Source organism: Podarcis tiliguerta, assembly GCF_965153285.1.
Source record: "Podarcis tiliguerta genome assembly, chromosome: 1".
In the NCBI taxonomy this organism is placed as follows: Eukaryota; Metazoa; Chordata; class Lepidosauria; order Squamata; family Lacertidae; genus Podarcis; species Podarcis tiliguerta.
The window spans coordinates 107,055,428-107,069,799 of record NC_139534.1 but is presented as its reverse complement, the minus strand read 5'-3'; the positions used below and the strand labels follow the sequence as shown (position 1 = coordinate 107,069,799).

General features: G+C 42.1%; 1 protein-coding gene across 28 annotated transcripts in view; it reads right to left on the bottom strand.

Annotated features, from left to right (window-relative positions):
- NRXN3 (neurexin 3) overlaps positions 1 to 14,372 on the bottom strand; it is a 1,187,696-nt gene that overhangs the window by 619,392 nt on the left and 553,932 nt on the right. The gene's annotated exons all lie outside the window — the stretch shown is intronic.

Here is a 14,372-nt window from a genome sequence, read left to right as displayed (position 1 = left end):
TGATGATTATTTCTATTATTATATTTATATCCTGCCTTTCCCTCACTCTGCCCATGTGCTTTTGATCTTTGCTGAGAAAACAATGGTCACATTTGCCCTTCATGACAGTAAGCCAGGATTCCTAGCCTACTTTGCATCTGCATGTGACTCATTCACTCCTGATTGCTCAAGCAGGTAAAACTAATCGGAAAGGGGCATCCTATCATGATGAGTGAGCCTGGGATCCTGGTTTTGGCTCCCAACTGCGAATCCTAGTTTAAAGACTCCAGTTGACCATTCTGGCCTGTTTCAGGATACTGGGCTTACCAGTCCTTCCTAGTTAGTGTTACCCGCTCATGCAAAAGGAGGAGCAAAATGACTGAATATAATGCTCCTTCAAAGAGAGCCAAGATAAGCCCAGAATCCTGGCTGATTGTGATGTGCAAGTGTGACCAATATGAAGCTAAGAGGGGGGGAAAAGTTTACTTTTGTGTTCCCTTTTCAGACAATTAGTGGAGACTTCAAACAACTTGCTAATGGTGACTCCATGATGGAAAGCTCCCCTCCTGCCCCATGAAGATACATTACATGGCATTTACTGTGATTATTTACAGCAGAGCCTATCAGATTAATAGTTGCCCACTGGAAAACTGCAGATTCAGGACTTCAGGTCCAAATGAGTCCTGAAGCAAGTGTGTAACCTTTGCAACAACTATGGAAAGAGAGTCATTATTTAAAGCAATGCTGTCAATTTAGCTTAGGCTGTGAAATTTCAGGAGGATTAAATAAAGAAGCTGCTTCTTAAACAAACTTGAGGCATATTTTCCTTGACTATGGACAATGTTTTCGGCCTCCAAATGAAAATGGGAAGCCCAGGCCATCAACAGAAGGTGAAACTAGCCCCTAGAAAGTATAGGGAAGGAAGCCGTTAATGGAGGAAATCCACAAACCTTTAAGTGGCACAAGTTGAGTGCTGGACTGAATGTCCAACCTCCCAAATTTCTCACTATTATCTTTTTTTAGGAGGGGGGCACCCCAGTTGAACATTAGAAGCACTAGACATTCAGGTGGAAGGATATTCAGGTGGGGATAGTAACATCTGCAGAATATACTGCCATGTGGTCTGAGGGTTTCTTTCCCCATTCCCCTTTTTAGTCACTTTAAAAGCAAAGACACAGATCAGATGAGATCTGGCCAGCAACACAACTGCAGTGTCATTTGAAAAATGGAGCCACAAATGTCCTTGGGAAGAAGCTATGTGATGCAGTGTTGTTGTTGTTTAGTCGTTTAGTCGTGTCCGACTCTTCGTGACCCCATGGACCAGAGCACACCAGACACTCCTGTCTTCCACTGCCTCCCACAGTTTGGTCAAACTCATGCAGTAGGCATTGTTATTTAGGCATTTCATGGGGTGAGGGGAAGATGGCCACCCCCATGAGGGGCAGCAATTCACCCTATTTCACTCCTGGCAGTGATGCTATATAATCATCTACTATCTTTCGGGGTGGGTGGGTAATTCCAGTATTTTTTCAAAGCAGATAAGGTATAAGACATCTGCATTGCCAGTGGGTACATGACTGAACTATGGTTTCACTTTTATAATAACCAAAAATCATCTCTTACACCACTTATATATTTGTAAGACGTACTACTTCCACCTGAGAACCTTGCAATTTTATCACACGCACGAACAAATAAATGTCTACAAATGTCTACAAATTTCTCATTCTCCCTCCTTGCTTCATTTAGAACACGACTGGGGAAACTGTGGCCCCTCCAGATATTACTGGACTACAAATCCCATCATTCCTGATCATTGGCCATGCTGGTTGATGAGTGTTGGAGTCCAATAACTTTTGGAGTGCTATAGGCTCCTCATGCCTGATTTAGCAGAAAGGTCCTATAAAGGTGGGGATGACCAGCTCACTGATTGGGCACTGTAGATGCTTCCCAGGGTGTCAAGGTTCCACTCTAGAATGCTCAGGAAATTCCATCATTCCTTGTCTTTCGAGGTTTCAACATCCACCAGTGTACCTGGGAAGGATAACCCAAGGATCAGAGAGATAGGAGGTGAGAAACTGATAAGCTAAACTTCAACCGCTGCTTGCTGTGTGTTCTGTCACCCATGAATGGACAGCTTTGAATCCCCATGGCTGGACCTAAAGCAATACTCATTGTGGCAGAGCAAAAGCAGTTCACTGTAAGATAAACACCATCCCTTTCTCTGCTCTCTCTCTCTTGCACTCAGGGTGACACATATTTAAGCTTCACTCAGTGGACATGTCAAGACAGGATAGCTGTTCTTAATGCTCCCGAGGAGTCGTGATGCTATTTAATAACACTGTTTCCCCAAATGCAGTTTCTCATGCAGCCTATAGCAGCTTCCTAAACTGTCCTAAGTGATGGCAGAACCGCAGGGTTTTGTAAGCAAGGAGGGGAAATGAAAACTGCCCAGAGCCAAATAGAGCTTGTGATCTTGGAAAACCTCTTTGTGAGATTAATTTGGAAAGGAGGGGAGGGGAGGGGAGAAGGCAGCAAGAGTGAAATGGATTCTTCTAACTTCATTTGTGGTTTGCTCTTTGCAATCCACCGGTGTATTTGTTTGTGTGGTGTCTGCGTGCATCTGGTTGACTTACAGAGCCACAGCACCATCTAGCGGGGTAGAATGAAAGGAAAACAAGAGCATTCTTTATTCTGCCAAATGAGTGAGGTGCAAGCTTTTTGACTGCTCTGATTTTCCATTGGGCTGAGAAATATCTCCATTACATCAGTTCAATTTTTACCCTTTTTGGGTTTTAAAAAAGAAATTATTCATTTTTGCTCTTTTATAGAAGAAACAATAAACAACATTCTATTTATAATTGCCCAAGCTCATTACTGCTAATATAAACATTGGGGGCCTATGCAAAAATAGAGATGTGTGGGCAGAGAACCATCTGCTGAGTATGCTGCCTGCCAGAAACTCTATTCTGCCTACGATAGCATCAATTTGGAGGTCTTGTGTGCTTAAAACGGGCTATGCAATCACAACCCAAACCCAATGGTTTTAAGGGGGTACAGAAAAAATAGGCACCATTACAATCCAAGCTGGTCTTAAAGAAGTTCATTACATCTTTCCTTGTCAAAAATACTCAGTACCCCATAACTGAGTAAATACCTGGAAGGTTTTAGTATTTCCCACTAATAACAGAATGAGGAGAGACTGATGGAAACTGTTATGTCGCCAAATAACAAAACTATGATAAGCGGCAGAGTTCTCACAACCTCTCACAGTTCACACAAGGGAATTTATTATTATTAGCATTAGCATTAGCATTCCTACACTTCCCAGAGCACAAAGTTAGGGCTGCTTGAGGGGCTCAGTCTTTATGAATTCTGATACAAACTGACCTGATTGCCATTTGCCAGATTTATGTGCAAATCAGAATTTTTGTTATCCAACAGGTTTTGCACTTCCCAAATGTCCTGATGCAATTTCAGGCTCAAAGGCACATGTCAAAATAGATTTAACATGCATGTATTGAATACACACACACCCACACCCACACACAGAGGTGTGGGGATATTTTAGGGGAAGTGCATTTAAAAGTAGCATTTAAATATCATCTTAGTGACCTAAAGATGTATCAGACAATGACTAATCTCTGAGAAATAACCATGGTAGTTGGGCAAGGTGGGAGGTAGAGTTCCAACAACATCTGGATGGTACACAGTTGCAGCAGACAATGTTTCAAGAGCCCTGACCTTTCTTTAGGTTTAAAATATGCTATCCAAAGCAAAAAAAAAAAAAAAAAAAATCTTAAAGGAAGTTTAAACCGATTTCCTAGCTCTATAAATTTATTGACGGGTTCACAGCTCATCCGTTGAGAACATGCTGTGCATGCAGCACGTCCCAGGTTCAGTCTCTCTAACATACTAGAGGTATGTTAGAAGGATCAGGTGGCAGGTGAGGTGAAAACCTTCTTCTGCCTAAGATCCTGGAAAACTGCTGCTGGTCAGGATAGGCCGCCCTGGGCAACATGGAAAAATAGTTTCCTATAACACTGTGGCTCTATGTGATGGCAGCATTTTGCAGGCTGATACTCATTTGACCTAGCTCTGTTTTATTATTTTCTGGGATTTATATTCTCTTGATTTGCTTTTTAAAATAGTCCACACATTGCTTTCTTTAAAAAGAAAAAAAGAAAAAAGGTCAGAAAAAATTGCCAAATGAGCAGAATAATTGGGCTGGTGATGCTGAGGAGATCAGCAGGTGATGCTTCTCACAGTATCAAAATCTCGAAATCATTAGCCTCTACTTGCTAATGTGCACAGATCCAGCTGCTCTTAAAGGCCAGATATGGTCTTAAAGTAGCCACTTTGGTCCTAGTTGGCAGAACATTCTCCAGAGTCTCTCTCTCTCTCTCTCTCTCTCTCTGTGTGTGTGTGTGTGTCTATCTGTCTGTTAGAGCTAGGAAAGATCTGTGGCAGATGAACTATAAAAGACACAGATGCTTCCTAGGCCCCTACCAATCACATGACTGATGGCCTGTGATGCCTGTCATCCATCTTCATCATTCACCTGAGATCAGCAGGGCAGAGATGTAGCAGTTGGAAGGTCATTTAGTGCAATTTGGAGGCAAAAAGGAGCCGCTATGACAGATAGTTATGAGAAATCAGCAAAGCTGACAGAGGCTTTTATTGGGCCAAGCGAGGCAATTAAGTTAGAAGCACAAGCAAAGGGAAGATGAATTGGACCCCTGACCATGTTTCTGTTGAGATGACGGCCCATGTCCATTTGAAAAGAACAATTTATGCTTGGCGGGTGCATTATTGATACCAGAGTTGAGCAAGTTATTTTAGATGTGGAGCTGGCTTCAGCACCTTGGAGAGTTCATAATACTAGAAGGCAGTCTGGGAGGGAGAGTGTGACTATGGAGGTATTCAAAACCAAAACCCAACTCAAAATCAACTCCGTATTATCCCCTTCTTTGAGCCCATGATGAACAATAGGGTGGCCACCAAATTCAGCCCTGGTTCCTAGCTCCAGCTCGGACAAAATAGAAGGATGTAGATATTCCAGCAAAGCCCTATCAGATTTCCTGACATCTGCAGGCCTTGCTAGATCTGTGAAAATATCTGTTGGCACTGGATTCTAAAAGGAAGCATACACCAGTCCTCAGAAGCCTAAATACTTTCTGCAGCCTGCATGAAATATTATTCCTCCTCCCTACTTCTTGGATGGTTCTTTATTGATGCATTGATGCTATACTGATGTATGAAGTCTTGAATAAGGAACTCTCAATGCTGACATGCACCAAAGACATGATTATTATTAGAAGTCTCTCAATTAGGAATGAGTGAACCTGTCTAATTCTAGTTCATATCACTTTTGCATTTGTCTTACCTGTAATTCCATTTTACAGTAATCTGTGAATCTTTTAATCCTCGACAAATAAGTATTCAAATACACATTTAAATATCTATTTTGAGCAGTTTCAACTGCCAAGAACTGTGCCACAGCATCAAGAGAAGTGCAGAATCCTGTGGATAGTTTTGATCTCTGTCTTAGTAAAAGAGATGAAGATCAGGATATTGCATACAGGAGATCCACAGGGATCAAATTATTCAAGCATCCCCATGCTTGACTGGCTTAATGTGGAGCCTTGCAGAAACAAGCTCCCTCCAGTTTAGCATCTCTACATGAAATCTTGGGTGGGGACATTGCCATTATGGTAATACTCTGCCTCCATAATCAGAGGCAGCAATACTTCTAAAAACCTGTTGCTGGGAGATGCAGGAGGGAAGCATGTTCTTGTGCTGAGGTCATGTTTGCTGGTTTCCCACAGGTATCAGGTTGGACAACTGGGAGAATAGGATGCTGGACTAGATGGGCCATTGGCTTGATCAGCAAGCTCTTCTTAGGTTCTTATGACATAAATTTTAATGTTAGCCTATCTTATTTGTACTTCCCAAAACAATATGCGAATGGAAACACAGCTATCTTTCAAAATAAACTCTTATTTGAATATTGCGGTGCAGTTTTCAGTCCAAAAAGTTGTGCACCTTATAAGTATGCATCAGAATACATAGAGTAGTGAAAACTAATATACAAAAATGCATTATATTAAGAGGAAAACACGTGCAAAAAAATGTGTTTATTGGGAGAAACATGCTTTAAAATGCTGGTTATTTTTCACGAGCCCTTCCTTATTTTTAAAAAAATTGCAAATGCATGCAGAATTGTGGCTAACTGAATTTAAGATTGGGCAACTGAAAAGCAGAGAAATCAAAACTGATCCACCATCCTGACCTTCTCCAGTACCAACAAAATAGCAATTAGCAAAACTATAAGTCTCCATGAGTCAAACAGATTGCTGGTCCAACTTTAAAGTGTCACAAGAGAAATCCCAGCAGGAGTGAAAGGTTTTGGAACTGTTCAGTTGAAACTTCCTATCACTCAATTCCTGGGCCATCTGGTGGCAACTGGGAAGAAAAAGAATAATTATTAAAGCAGTTGAGCTTCCTTCAGTATATTTTATGAAAGAGCTACGAGGGTAAGCTTTGAAAAATCCTGCTCTTGCTTATGCAGTTATTTAACATTACTGTCTATGAAACACTGGCATTTACACAAATCACACCAGCTCCATCTAATCAAAGCCATGTCAAAAGCACAACCAATGACGGTTATATTGCTTAAGCTGAGAGGGCGGGGTGTCACCATTTTTAATGCCAGGAACAGAGTGCTTCTGAAAATCAAAACTGAGTTATAAAGGAAACCTGCCACTTCTAATCAATACAGGTCTCTGCCTCAGGCTAGAGAGAATGACATGTGACAGACTTGCTTGCTGCACTAAGTGAAATATTAGGCAATCCGGTGAGTGTTGTTCTATAGCTGGTAGGGGGAAACTGCAGAAGAGGAGAATATAGCCTGGAATATGGGTGACTGGCTTCTGCTGGGGAGTCACACCCCACTACCCAATTTCAGATTAATTGTTGAACCAGTGTCAGCAGTGGAGTTTGTGCCAGATTGTGAAATGGAGGATGTAGCAAGGGTGTGTCATCAGTCAGGTACATCAGGTTACATTCTCAGATCCTTATGAAGTAGGGGTGTGGACCCTGTTTCTAACCCTGCTTGAAAGGCAATTCAGCCCTGGAAGCTGGATTCTCCAGATGGAGAATGCTCTTTTTAGGGTAATATGAAGCAACTCCACATAGAATAATCACATAGATCCCTCCGGCTCCTTTAACACACTCAGAGATATAAAGTCTATTTCAGAAGTGTCTAAATAACCCACCTAAATCTTCCTCTTGGGAATTGTTATTGAGACAACTGAGTTTAAAATTTTCATGTTTTTCCACAATGCTCCACAGCTCAGCCTATTGTAACAGCCCCTGGATAACAAGCTTGTAACATTGCTGAGATATGTCTCCATGCACAGCTAAACTCCACTGGAGATCAGTAGGCAGTCATCTTCCAATGAGAGGCAATAATGAGCATATTAGGAAGGTCGGATAACAATCAAGAATATGGGCTTGGGCTTATCCTTTTAACTTGCTTCTGTTTTTCTTCCCTCCATCATTTTTTTTTTAAAGAAACATTTTCACTCTCTCTCTCTCTCTCTCTCTCTCACACACACACACACAGTTTCTATTTGTAGTATGTATTTATTCAGCTCACCACACTGTCTCCATCAAATAAGGCTTCTAAGGGATCTTCAGAGATGACTGCTGAACTTGCTTCCATCCTACTGATGTCAGTGGATGCATGAGACCATTGTACATGCAGACACAGAATCCACATGTTTGCAGATTCACATGGGCACCGATACCACCAGGGGATGACTGCAGTTCTTGTGTCAAAATGTTGCACACAACAAGCTGTCACAAAAATTACTCCAATCACCTTAGCCATTTCCATGTTGGCCAAGGTGATAGACAGGAGAGGCAGGAGAGAAATCAGCTGATTCTACTAGGGAAGAGGAGTGCACAATTCAGGCACAAGGATCAGAACTGCACGTACTTAAACACTGACGCATAGCAAAAGTCTATCAGAGTGGGGAGCTGTTGTTCAAATTTCACACAGCCCCAAGTTGCTAACAGTGACAATGTTTGGAAATTAACTTACATTTCAGCTTCACAACTACAATCTCGTGTGGATCTAGGGAACATTCCTTCTTGGTTTTAGGCTCTTTTGGGAGGAGGGGGGGGATATTAATTAATTAATTAATTAATGCAGGAGTGGGGAACCTACCTCCCAATGGATGTTGCACTCCACATCCCATCTGTTCCAGAAAGCCCAATGTTTCAGGAAAGTGGAAAGTGTGGTCAAGAAACATGGGTAGCACCACAGGTCACCCTCCATTGCCCTAAAGGATGAAGAATTTGCTACTCCGAAGGGACAGAGGTCTTTAGCATTTTATTTCACTTATCAATCCCAAGTGGAGCCACAACAAACTTTTCACCCACCAACATTTGGGAGATAAAAGTGAAGTGGAAAGAAAACACCACCTGTTTGCAGCTGCTTCTTTCCCTGACTTGTCATTTAAAAACAAAACAAAAAAAAACAGTATTTATTAGAATTCCAACACATCAAATATTAAATGCAAAACAGTCATTCTGTACCGCAGGAGTGTGGTTAGCACTCCATCAGCTGTCTGATTCATCAGCCACCCCCTTGCCATTTCTAAGCCATTTTTAAAATATGGTATTTGTGAGTTAATCCCAAATAATTATGGGAGATGCAGGAAGCAAGACACAGAGCTGATCAGATCTGGCTATGTGACAAACACACAAAGCCATATCAGAGTGAGGGCAGCAAGAATGCCATAATGGCACCATGCAGCTAAAGCACAGTGAGGGGAACTATTTTGTTTGGTTTCACAAGCCTTGCTGAAAAATTGCTAGAATGGAGGAGGGTGCATTTTGTTAAATGTGTCCCCCCACACCCCCAGCTCCAGCTTAGCTGTGTTGGGCAGATGTGTTCACAGAATGCCCCTCATTCATTCTAAAATACAAATATCCCCCTTCAAGTCATCATAATTTCAATGGAACTTCCTTTCTACACATGAGCTATGAGGAGTGTAGATTCAGAGCAGACAAGAAAAGCCTAAAATTAATCAATTCCTCCTGTGTCTTTGGAAGTATCTCTCTTTAGTCTGACTCTCGGGGGATATTCATGCCACAGACTTAAACTGATTTCAAACTCATTCTCTTCTCCAGGGAACCTGAGAAACTGTAGTTCTGCAAGAGGGGCAAGGAGTCTGTAACAAAGAATTCTCGGTACCAAACAAATCCAGAGTTCTTCAAGTCAGGCAAATATACAGCCAATATACATTTAAAACACAGATGGGGCCTTAGTACCATGAGGAGAACAGATGAGAAGGAGGGAGAGGATATCCTTTAGTACACTGATATGGAACATCAGGCCGGGGGGGGGGGGCTAATGAGACCTCTATTTGGTCCTCAGGGCTCTTCCAGGAAACTCCCCTTGTCCTTAAGGCCAGGTCCCTGAACAGCCATTTTTCATGCTTTTTCAAGCACCTTTGCCTATCTGGAATCCGTCATTCAGATGCGATAATGCCTCTCACTTATACCGTTGTGTGGGGTATATGTCAAAACCTCTGACTTTTGCATAGCTCAGATACAGACTACTGGACAAAGGTAAGCAGCTGCTGCTTCACTAACTTTCACCTCTGCCTCTGGCCACTCCATGGCATGCGGCACCTAGAAAATTGCCCATGAAGAAATGTGTCCACGGGGCTGAAAAAGTTCCCCCATCTCTGCTCTAGAGAGCTTCCCTCAGGTTCTCTCTGTGGACACCTGACGCAAAACATTTGGAAACCAACTCTTCTGACGTTGATTCTCATTATTTTCAGGGCTAATTCAGTATCCCTGAGGAGTACACAAAACAATATGTCAGGCGGACATGCTTCCATACAAGCTCTTGGTCTGCATCCCAGCCTGATGCTTTGCAGTTGCTGAGAGGTGTTTCGGTGCTTGCTGAGAGGAACCTAAAAGCTCCTTGGACAGTTTCCACAATGGAAGACATTGCTCTTGTTTGGCATGCGATGCTACAAAAAACCAAAAGCGCACTTCTGTATGAAGGCTGCTGCGAAGACTTGGGATGTGAGAAAGGGAATGAAAGCCAGTGGAAATATGAAGCAAAAGGCCACTTTCAATAATGTTCCTGGGATCTATAAAAGCCATGCCACATTTTAACTTTTGCTTCTTATCTAGGTAGAATACAGAGTAGTAGTAGAGGGATGAGGATAGAACGTTTTTCAAGGCTGCAGGAATGGCGCAGATTGGTGAAAAGAGAGGTGCAGACAGTCCATGTGAAGCAAACAAGATTGAAGAGAGTAGGATAGGGTGTGTCCTGGTCTCCTGAGCTACAATTTGCGTAATTTGAATTCTATCTCTTTCAAATATACATACCAAGTCTTTCCACTGAGTTTGCAAACAGCACTGAAGACTACTACCAGGTAAAAATTAGCAGCTTAGAAGTTTATTCATCAACAGCTAATGATACATGTGGATTTATTTCCTGTACCCCATAACCCTTTCGTGCATATTGTTTTGATCTGTAAGGTAACAAATTGAGCACATTAGAAATAAATGGGTGGTAATTAAACAGTTGGTCCATGGGGTCACGAAGAGTCGGACACGACTGAACGACTAAACAACAACAACAATTAAACAGTGGCAAAAGGGGGGCTTTTGCTAAGCAAATCAAGCTAAAGTGCACTGGCAATGAAATTGCAGAGGCCACCCCACCCGGGCACAGTGTAATTGGCCCCAATAGCAACAGGTACAATTGTGAAAATTCACCTTCTCAGTTTGAAAAGGAGGCAAAGCTGACCCATTTGGATAACCCTTGGGATGCAGAACGTCAGACATTACCAGTGCAACATGGGAACTGAAAATGCAGGCATTGCAACCCCACCACAAAGTTAACATTACGGAATCTAGCCTAGAAGTGTATGTGGACACACATTCAAGAGAGAGGCGCAATTTGTTTTTCCTGTTGGCTGAACGAAAAACCTGTTTTAACAATACCAATCAATAATGTATTGCAACCTATAATTTGAACATACACAGAAACAACAAAAACGAAGGAAAACTAATCAATGACCACCTGACAGATGTAGCAACAGACATCTGTTTGGTGTTTTACCCCCTGCAGGTGACTGATCTGCTGCAAGCCAGGAACTCCTGCTCATTGGTGCAAGAGTGGTTTTTAAAAGGCCTCCACATGGTCATAGCCAACAGGAAGAAAAACGGCATATCCATCTGTGATCTAACTGCCATTTCTAAGTAGTTTTATTTAAATATTCATAACTTACTTGCATCGGTAAGTAATGTAGAACACACACTGGATCAACAGTGAAATTAGACAAAAGCTTTCCTTGAGCCAATACACATCTCATGTCACATCAATAAAGCCACAAATCAGCACTTCATTGGTCTTTGCACTAAAGGGGATATTGGGCAAGTTGCAGCTAACTGTGCCAAGGGTACCTAGATAGACTATACTTTGGCTAATGTCCCAGGGCTAATCCACATGCTACCTGTTGCTACTTCATTTCTTCTGCCTTTCTCCTTCTGGATTCACACATGGAAGAAGAATTAAAAGGGTCTGGTGACACTTGCAGAAACTTCCAAGGTCAGGAAAACTGCAGCAGTAAACCAAAGCATCTCTGACCAGAGGCCAGTGCAATTGTTCCATGACAGCAGTTCAGACATGTGGGTGAAGGGAGAAGGAGAAGGAAGATGTAATATACTAAGCCCCTAATATTTTTTCAGTGTAACTCATCAAGATTCAGTTTAAATAAGCCTAAGCTAGTGGAACAAAATATCACCAACTATGCTGGATGGCTCCGTGACGTTTGGCTGCCTAGTTTACAAGGATCCATTTCTGCACTATGAAGTTTCTCACAATATTATATCATCTTACGACCTATTGTGGACACATGAGAACCTTTGTGACCCAAATTACCTGACAATACATTACTTGCCAGCTGTGTTTGCACAGCATTTCCACTCTGGCCGAATTAACAATACATACACCCCTGTTAGCATCTGGATCACACTGGCACTCAGGAAAGCAAGGAACTTGTACAACATTATTGGAAAGATGCTATCCACCCCAGAGTGTGTTGGAGAACTGTAAGAACAAAATCTGCCATTGCAGAAAGTCCAGTCCCAAACAATCATTTGCAAGCATAACACAACCAAGGACATACCTTTTGCAGATCTCAGCATGACAGGTTTAGAGCGATCATTGTGAACTTACCTTTCTCGCTCCTTTTTGGAGACATCCTCCTACCACAACCACTTCTAAAACACCAGCACAAGAATGCAAGAGACACCTGGCTGTTGACAATTCAAATCTGTTTTTCCTTGTATGAGTGGGGCCACTTTTGACACATTGCTCTTTAAAGACAGGAGCCTTTCTTCAGAACCAGGTCTTTGATGACCTCAGCAAAGCCAGGAGGGCCAATATGAAGGACTTCAGTGCCTTCCAGAATTTTTCTGTGACATTTTCTTTATAGTCTTTTTAGTGCCTTCTCTAGAAAATAGGCATGCTTACAGCCCTCCCTACATGATGCCTGCATACATAACATGTGTCTTATGATGCGCAATTTAAGGATCAGAAGAAGCCCCACGAAGAATCACTTTCACTCACATCAATCTGCCCTCCAATTGCCCTATATGACACCCTATCTGTTGATTCCTGAACATTAAGGAAGTTCTAATTACAGACTCAGAAATGAACTTGCTGACAATTTGAAGTCTGTCTGAATTCATTAGTGCCAATGGGTTCTGTAGTGCTTTGGAATCATGTGGCCCAATTCATTAGAACCCAGAAAGGGCATGATGTCACTAACCCTTTTAGATCACTCCACAACACTTATTTAAATGCAGCTTCATAGGTCCTAGGGTTGCATTTTCTGTGTAAAGTGGTTTCCTAAGAAGCATGCCTATGATTGACAAAGAAGTGTGTCTCATGGGGAACTGTGGGGCAGATAAGTGCCATGCTAAAAAACAAAACAAAACAAAAAATTAGGGGAAGGGAAAGGAAGAGGACAGCCAGAAAAGGCATCTGTTTCCAGACAGAGCTTAGGGCATATTTACTAACTATGATTGAGCTGTGAATCTCTGCATAAAAGACAAAAGTGGGAATAATTCTGTGCCTATTGATATACATCTGGCTGCACTGCATTTGATTGGGATTTTAGAACTAGCTATCTATACATGCATCAATTCACATGCCACAGAGCAGCTGGAAGATTGCAAGTTTTAATTTTCCCCAATGCAGGGAATACATGTGTGTGCACAGAAAACTAGCTTATGAGGAAAAAGAATTCTAGGCCAAGTTTCTCTCTGATGTGCCAATTTTTGACATGTGTGAAGCAATTTGTTTTGTTTCTTTTGATAGGGTGCAGAAGAAATGCATCCAAACAAATGATATCTCATGTGCAGTCCAAATGGTATCACCCAAGGGGGAAAGTGTGTCACACATGTCTGCTGCATATGTGGATCAACATGAAATTCCTCCTCTCCCAATGATTCCCCACACGCACCTTGGGTTTCCCCACATTAACACTAGATAAATGTAGTGCTCCATATCATGATAGTTGGAGTGACCAAATTGAAAGCAAGATTTGAATGACTAAAGGATGAATATACCCTTATAGGCTCATGAAACACCCAGTTCCCATCTTAAACATGAATGTGGTAAAGTCACCACAATGTGATTTTAATGTGTCATTTTCGCTTGAAGAATACATCTTCTAAATGCCATTATGAGTTCTGTGGGGAGAGCTTAGCTTTCAGTGGATCTCGAGGACATGCTAAACTCATTCTCATTATACAGAAGGGCAATCAGAAGATCCATTTCACAGTGACTTTACCATGTCAAAGATGAACATGAACACAGGACCAAAGTCCAGTAGCAACAGCACCATGGAGCCACCCTCCCAACTCCAGCATCACTGCAGCTTGCCTGGATGGTACTGGAGCAGGGAAGGGAAGGGACCAGGTTGTGGCTGCAGAGATGCACTGGTGAAGCTAAACAGGCACTCCCACCAGAGCATCCAAACTGCCCATCACTCCAACACTGTCTATGACAGTTTCACTGATGCTGGTGTCAGGAGAGCAGTTCCACAGTGCATATCGACCACACTGGCTACTACTGCCAAAGTCTACCAACAAGTGACACCTTAGCACACAATCACCAATAGGAAATTGTGAACATCATTTGCAGAACCAAAAAGCCTCCAGGAGTTCAATTTGATACCTTTTCAGCTTTTGCAGCCACTTAAGACAAGACTAAGTACCGGACACTGTGGCTGGAAAACTTTTAAGAAGTTAATGTACTTCATTTAGTAAAACTCTGATTACTGTCTAGC